We start from the raw sequence: 8,521 nt of genomic DNA on the forward strand, positions 1-8,521 counted from the left end.
GTTGAGAATCCGCCTGCCAATGCAACACGGGTTCGAGCCCTGGTCTGGGAAGATCCCACATGCCGCGGAGCAACTGGGCCCGTGAGCCACAACTACTGAGCCTGCGTGTCTGGAGCCTGTGCTCCGCAGCAAGAGAGGCCGTGGCATTGAGAGGCCCACACACAGCGATGAAGAGTGGCCCCCGCTCGCCACAACTAGAGAAAGCCCTCGCACAGAAACAAAGACCCAACACAGCCATAAATAAATAAATAAATAAATTTATTAAAAAAAAGAAAAGAAATGCAAATTCTTAAAAAAAAAAAACAAAACAAGCAACAAAGCATGCCTCCCATCCAGTAACATCGGGATGCAGCATTTTTTCAAACCCTAAATCCAACAACCTCCCTCCAGATGCTTTCATTTCCTATATATTTTTTAACATAGTCCTCTAGATTTTACCACCAGGATACAAATGAAATAAAGGATATGGTCACTGAGGTTCAAGGTTCACAACCTCCTTTTAGGCAACACATCAAAAGCTCTTAAGAACCTTTCCATGGAAGGTAAATTAATTGAATGTTAACAAAGCCATTTAACTGTAAGTTACTCGAAGTTTCTTATTTGTAATTATATCTGTAATGTCAAAGACAACAGCTGTAACAAAGGCGGTAATACATGTTTGCTGGGTAAACAGATGAATGGATGGGACAGACTCGTAACGCTTGAAGGGAATTGGTTGAAATCAGCAGCATGACTGATGGCCAGCATATCTACCCGCAGATTGCATGGTCCCGGGTTTATGGAACATTATTTTCATGGAGGGAAAGAAATGTGTATATGTGGGCATATTGCGGGGGGTAGGGGTGTTGAAAATGAATGAAGTGTGGAAATATCCCTAGGGCTTGTTAAGAAAGAGGAAGCTGCGGTTTGGGTAGACAGTGCTTAGAGAGAAGAATATGCCTAGAATAAAGAATTGTTACATAAATAACAGAGAGAAAATTAGGAAAAAATACTTTGAAGGCTAGTGGGATATCTTTGAGAGAACAGAGAAAAGAAGCCTTAAAATATTTATAGAAGACAAAATGGTATGAAGAATACAGTAACTTAGAAAATGCAAACCTGACTCTCAAGAATTTATTTCCCCAAAATGATGGCAAGCGGCAGATGATTTTTCCCCAGCTTTATCGAGATATAATTGGCATATAACTATTGTTGTCATTCACTGTGGTTTTGAAATGTTTGCTTTTGAATAGGTAGTACGTGCCCCTGTTCCATCCCCATTCAGAGGGTACGAGAACACAGACTGTAGGAAAAGTCGTCCCCTCCTGCCCCCTTCCTTGGCTGCTTAGGTGCCTTCCCAGGCCCCTCCTCCCCAGGCCCCTCCTCCCCAGCTAGCTTTCCATGTCCTCCCAGGTGTGTCCTGCGCCATCTTTGCCATTACTAGGACTTGGGAAGCTTTGCTCCGAGGGTGCATCCCCTTCATGCGCTGCAGTAGGACTGGTGCTCAGCGTTCTATGCCTGGAATCACTCTTTTCTCAGGGATGAGGCACCTATTTTCTTCTACTTGAGAAATAAGCCTGAATAACAAGCTCATTAGCACTAATGAGTAATGACTTAATTGCTTCCTCAATTGTATCTGATCAGGTAAATGTCTCCAGCACCTCCAATAACTTTAGATTGGCATGTCTGTTCTTCTGGAGAATTCAATCACAGTAATTTTTTATTTTTAGAATTTTGTAGTTGGAAGAGAAAAAAGTATTCCCCAGTAAGTTTGTTAGCATTTAGAGAAGTTAATCGTGAGAATTATATATTTTTAAATTTTTTATTGAAATATAGTTGATTTACAATGTTGTGTTAGTTTCAGGTGTACAGCACAGTGATTCAGTTATATATATACATACACTTTTTCATATATAAAATATATATATGTTCTTTTTTAGATTCTTTTCCATTACAGATTATTACAAGATATTGAATATAGTGCCCTGTGCTATAGCGTAGGTCCTTGTTGGTTATCTATTTTACATACAGTAGTGTGTATCTGCTAATCCCAAACTCCTAATTTATCCCTCCTCCACCTTTCCCCTTTGGTAACCATAAGTTTGTTTGCTATGTCTGTGAGTCTATTTCTGATTTGTAAATAAGTTCATTTATATCAGTTTTTTAGATTCCACATGTAAGTGATATCATGTGGTATTTGTCTTTCTCTGTCTGACTGACTTCACTTAGTATGATCATCTCTAGGTCCATCCATGTTGCTGCAAATGGCATTATTTCATTTTTTTATGGCTGAGTAATATTCCATTGTGTATATGGACCACATCTTCTTTATCCATTCATCTGTCAATGGACATTTAGGTTGTTTCCACATCTTGGCTATTGTAAATAGTGCTGCTGTGAACACTGGGCTGTGTGTAGCTTTTCAAATTAGAGTTTTCTCTGGGTATATGCCCAGGAGTGGGATTGCTGGGTCATATGGTAGTTCTATTTTTAGTTTTTTAAGGAGCCTCCATACTGTTCTCCATAGTGGCTGCACCAATTTACATTCCCACCAACAGTGTAGGAGGGTTCCCTTTTCTCCACACCCTCTCCAGCATTTATAGTTTGTAGGCTTGTTTTTTTGATATTGAGCTGTATGAGCTGTTTGTATATTTTGGAAATTAATCCCTTGTTGGTCGCAATGTTCACAAATATTTTCTCCCATTCCATACGTTGTCTTTTCGTTTTCTTTCTGGTTTCCTTTGCTGTGTAAAAGCTTTTGTTTATTTTTGGTTTTATTTCCATTACTCTAGGAGACAGATCCAAATAAAATTGCTGTGGTTTATGTCAAAGAGAATTCATATATTTTTCATATTTATTTTCCCGAACATTTTTAGGTGGTTCTTGTTTGCCAATCAAACAATTCCGGAAACTAGAAAAGTTTAAGGAGAATATTTCGTGAATTAGTGATCTTTTATTCAAATGATATAAAAATCAACTGCCATTGACCCAAGCATACAAAAATATGCTTGGATGCATAATATATACAAATAAAGCTCTGTGTATATTTTAGTATAACAGAACAGCCCAGGGGGAGGCTTGATTTCAAGTGCAGCCCTGTCAGGAGATCATGAGAATTGCATCAGTTTTATTTCCAGGCTGGATACTCTCAGAGAAGAAGCAGGGCAGTCCCTGCTATGTCTGCCCTCTCCACACCCTACTGCCTTGCTCACTCCACACCACTCACAAAAGAGAACATCTCTTCTGTCTTATTAACAGGAGAGAGAGAAAACACTGTTTTACAAAAGCCCCAGGCAGATGTATCTGGTGTGTCACTGGCCCGAATTGGACCTTTAACCTCATTTCCATTAATCAGTTAATGTGCTGGTGTCTGAGGAGGGCCAGTAGGTGGCGAAGTATTGGGTGGGCCAAAAAGTGCCTTCGTTTTTTTAAGTAAAAATAAAAGACACATTTTTCACTTTCACCAAGAACTTTATTGAACAACATATTCATCCTTTTGTTCCACTACCTTCTGCCATTTTTCAGGCAACTTCATAATTCCATCTTCCCAAAACTTTTAATCTTTTTGAGCAAAGAACTGTTCCAGGTGCCTTTTACAGTGTTCCAGGGAATTGAAATTTTCTCTATTAAGAAAATTCTGTAAAGACCAAAATAAATGGAAATCCAAAGGTGCAATGTCTGGTGAATACAGCAGGTGAATCAGAACTTCCCAGCCAAGCTGTACAGTTTTTGCCTGGTCATCAAAGAAATATGCAGTCTTGCATTATCCTGATGGAAGATTATGCATTTTCTGTTGACTAATTCTGGATGCTTTTCATCTAGTGCTGCTTTCAGTTGGTCTAATTGGGAGCAGTACTTGTTGGAATTAATTGTTTCATTTTCCAGAAGGAGCTCATAATAGAGGACTCCCTTCTAATACCACCGTATACACAACATCACCTTCTTTGGATGAAGACCGGACTTTGGTGTGGTTGGTGGTGATTCATTTCGCTTGTCCCACGATCTGTTCCGTTCCACATTATTGTACAGTATCCACTTTTCATTGCCCGTCACAATTTGTTTTAAAAACGGAATGTTTTCATTACGTTTCAGTAGAGAACCGCGTGCGGAAATATGGTCAAGAAGGTTTTTTCACTTAACTTATGTGGAACCCAAACATCAAAGCGATTCACGTAACCAAGCTGGTGCAGATGATTTTCAACGCTTGCTTTGGATATTTTGAGTATGTCGGCTCTCTCCCACGTGGTATAATGTTGATTGTTCTCAATTATTGTTTCGATTTGATCGCTGTCAACTTCAACTGGTCTACCTGACTGTGGAACATCGTCCAGCGAGAAATCTCCAGCACGAGACTTCGCAAACCACTTTTGACACGTTCGATCAGTCACAGCACCTTCTCCATGCACTGCACAAATCTTTTTTTCCGTTTCAGTTGCATTTTTATCTTTCTTGAAATAATAAAGCAGAATATGCTGAAAATGTTGCTCTTTTTCTTTCATCTTCAATATTAAAATGGCTACACAAAAATTCACCAGTTTTGATAATCTTTTTCTAAATGCACGCTGATATGACAGCTGTCACATACAATCTAACAGAGTTGTTTCAAATGAAGTTAAAGACAGCTGAGTGCTACTACAGCCATCTTAAGGAGAAAACCGAACGAACCTTTTGGCCAACCCAATACGAGGATGGATTTGAGGCCTTAGCGGTCCACTCCTGAGCTAATGATGGAGACCATCCCACCAGGAACACAGGCTGAGAAGGGAGAGGCGAGGATCCCCAGAGAAACATGCCTTCGATATTAAAAGGCAAAGACAGACGTGGCTGAAGCAGAGGGAATAGAAACAAAACCACACGGAGAAACTGCAAGTTAGGAGCTTTAAGGTCACGTTCATGGCTATGTCTAACCAGCATCTGAACAGTGGTAAGAATATAGCCTTTCATACAAGTCTTAAAGCTACGTGTATTTTCTGTTGTATATATAGGAAAAAATTGTTATTTTAACAGCACTGGGAAGACCAAAGAGGCCCAAGAGGAAACCTTTACAAATAGATTCTTTTATTGATGTAAGAGAAATTTAGCAATGAAATTCAAGTACATGAAAAGTTATTATTCAAAAGACTGGTCGATGGCCAGCTGTTCGTGATTTCTGCACAGGATGCAACCAGGGGCCGTGAGTTTAAGTTGGAGCACAAGGGCTTGTAGATAATATAAGTAAGACTTTCCTGTTAGTGGAGTTATTAAATCCCAGGATGCGTTGTCAAGGAAGGTTCTGGAATTTACTCTTGAGGCCTCAATGAAATAAAATGTTTTATTTCTTGCTAATATGATTCAAAGAAATTCTGCTTAAAGGATAAGTTGGACAATTTTTAAATAAATATTTAATAAACATTGATTTTTTTTTTAAAGATTGATATTTTAAGCTGAAAAACATCAGCCAGGAATAGATGAAAGCAAGACAAATTCTTTTCCAAATAGAATTAAATCTCCAGTTCCTCATTTGGAATACTAAATCAGCAAAATGTGAGTGATTATATTTTAGAGATTACAGCAAGTGTGTCTCAAAATATCAGCTTAAAAACCTTATGTTTAGGTTGTTACCTCTTAAACAAAATCTATTCAGCAGCACGGAAACACCTTAGGTGAAAGATTTTTAGAACATGAGAATAATTCTTTTTATGAAATTAAGACCAATCGTTTTTCCAAATGCATAAAATTACCATTTTTCAGTTCTGTGCAATTTAAATCCCATTAGCATGCATTAGTCATATGAGAAACCAAAAATCAATTCTGCTAGTCAGGGAACTTATGTCAAGTAATTATGGGATATAATATTACCGCTCTTGCTCTTAGCCATGCATGGGTCCCACTGAGAAAGCAGCACTTACTTCAGAGGGAAAATTGCAGACAGGAATGTTGCAACTGGCCATCAGAAGTCCACTAAAACCATTATTGTTTTTTCCTCTTAGATTTGTAATAGTTCCACATTTCACATTTTCTGTTCTCACTGTGCATCAACAACCCCCTACAGCCAACATTAAATTTTTGCCTTGCAAGAACAAAGGCCCATAATAGCAGTGAAGTAAATAATGCTTTTTAAACATTAGAAATTATAGAATATGGAAATAGAAACTTTGAATTTACATGATTTACGCATGAAAACTAACATTAGAAATAAATTTACACGTGGAAATTTGGGAATGGGCTTATCAATTTCCATAGCTATTAAGAAATGTTCCTCCTCTTAAAGGAAAAATTCAGTACCAGTGTAATTCATCTCTATGATTAAATTAATTTTAAACAAACAAACCGAAAAAACCCTGGTTTTGGATTCTGATTCATATATTTAGTGAAAGGTTTTTTTTTGTGGGGGAGGGATGGCATTAGAGCAAAATTGAATGAAAAGAAAATGATAGATTATCTTGTTAAATGATGTCTAGCAAGATACAGTTTTGATGAAAATAAATGGAAATGCATAAAAATTTTATTTTTCATTATTAATTTAGGTAACCACTGTCATACTTCTTAGATTCCAAATGCATGATAAGCTACTTGGGATTTAAAAAGACTATCAAAACACTGAGAAAGCTGACCTAAGATAGTAGTTATTTCTACTTAGAGAAAATGGGACAGTATAGCTGATTCAAGATGACTAATTATCCTATGACTTATAAATGCACAGTTTTAAGATACTTTGATCCAAAATGATCTGAACAGTAAAAGCAGCAATATCTTTTTCTATTTCTTCACACGAGTTTTAAAATTCATTTTATGTAAAGAAATCCTACCTTCTTTGTTTTCTATTGCCAGCTCCACTTAAATTTTATATTTTAATGATTTATTCACGCAGTGAATATAAGTGTACAAATTAATCCATAAGCATTAATGTTATTTTGGCTCTTAAGAATATGCCAGTTGAATTTTAGAATCCTATGGGTGGAAAGTTTCTGGTGTACTATTGCCAAGTCATCAAGTTACCCAAAAAAACTCTGGTTGTTTCTGTTTCTGTTTTGTAAATAAGTTCATTTTGTATCATCTTTTTAGATTCTACCTATAAGTGATATCATATGATATTTGTCTTTCTCCTTCTGACTTACTTCGTTTAGTGTGATAATCTGTAGGTCCATCCATGTTGCTGCAAATGGCATTATTTTATTCTTTTTTATGGCTGAGTATTTCACTGTATATATAGTGTGTGTGTATATATATCACATCTTCTTTATCCATTCAACTATCATTGGACACATAGGTTGCTTCAATATCTTGGCTGTTATAAATAATGATGCAATGAACATAGGGGTGCAAATATCTTCTCGAGTTAGCATTTCCATTTTCTTTGGATAAATATCTAGGAGTGTAATGGCTGGCTTATTCTATTTTTAATGTTTTAAGTAACCTCCACACTGTTTTCCATAGTGATTGCACCAATTTAAATTCCCACCAACTGTGCACAACCGTTCCCTTTTCTTCATATCTTCTCCAACACTTGTTATTTCTTGTCTTTTTGATCATAACTGTTCTAACAGGCATGAGGTAATCTCATTGTGGTTTTGATTTGCATTTTCCTGATAATTATGTTGAGCATCTTTTCATGTACCTCTTCGCCATCTGTATGTCTTCTTTAGAAAAATGTCCATTTAGAACCTCTGCCCATTTTTTCTAATTGGATTATTTAGGTATTTTCAGTATTGAGTTATATGAGTTTTTTATATATTTTGGTTATTAACTCCTTGTCAGATATATGGTTTGCAAATATTTTCTTTCATTCAGTAGGTTGCCTTTTCATTTTGTTGATGGTTTCCTTTGCTGTGCAGATATTTTTAGTTTGCTATAGCCCTGTTTGTTTAATTTTGCTTATCTTGCCTTTGCTTTTGCTGTTAAATCCAAAAATCCAAAAAAAAAAAAAAAATTGCCAGGACTGATTTCAAGGAGCTTTTTCCTGTGGTTTCTTCTAAAAGTTTCATGGTTTCTGTTCTTGTGTTCAAATCTTTAATCTATTTTGAGTTAATTTGTGGGTATGGTGTGAGATAGTGATCCAGTTTCTTTCTTTTGATGTGGCTGTCCAGTTTTCCCAGCACCATTAATTGAAGAGACTGTCCTATACCCAACATAAATACTTGTCTCCTTTGACATAAAATAATTGACTGTGTATGTGTACGTTTATTTCTGTCTCTCTAATTGGTTTTATTGGGCTATATGTCTGTGTTTATGCCAATATCATACTGTTTTGATAATTCGTTATTAGTGTATAGAAATCAACTGATTTTTGTACATTGATTATGTATCTTGCAGCCTTACTGAATTGGTTTATTAGACCTAACAGTTTTTCAGTGGATTCTTTAGAGTTTTCTATGTATAATATTGGGTTGGCCAAAATGTTCATTCGGGTTTCTTCATACATCTTACGGAAAAACACAAACAAAATTTTTGGCCAGTCTAATATCATGTCATCTGCAAAGGGACAGATTTAGTTCTTTTGTATTTGGATGCCATTTCTTTCTTTTTTATGCCTTATTGCTCTGGCTAGAACTACATTGAATAA

This window comes from Eschrichtius robustus, chromosome 10 (genome assembly GCF_028021215.1).
Source record: "Eschrichtius robustus isolate mEscRob2 chromosome 10, mEscRob2.pri, whole genome shotgun sequence".
Classification (NCBI taxonomy): Eukaryota; Metazoa; Chordata; class Mammalia; order Artiodactyla; family Eschrichtiidae; genus Eschrichtius; species Eschrichtius robustus.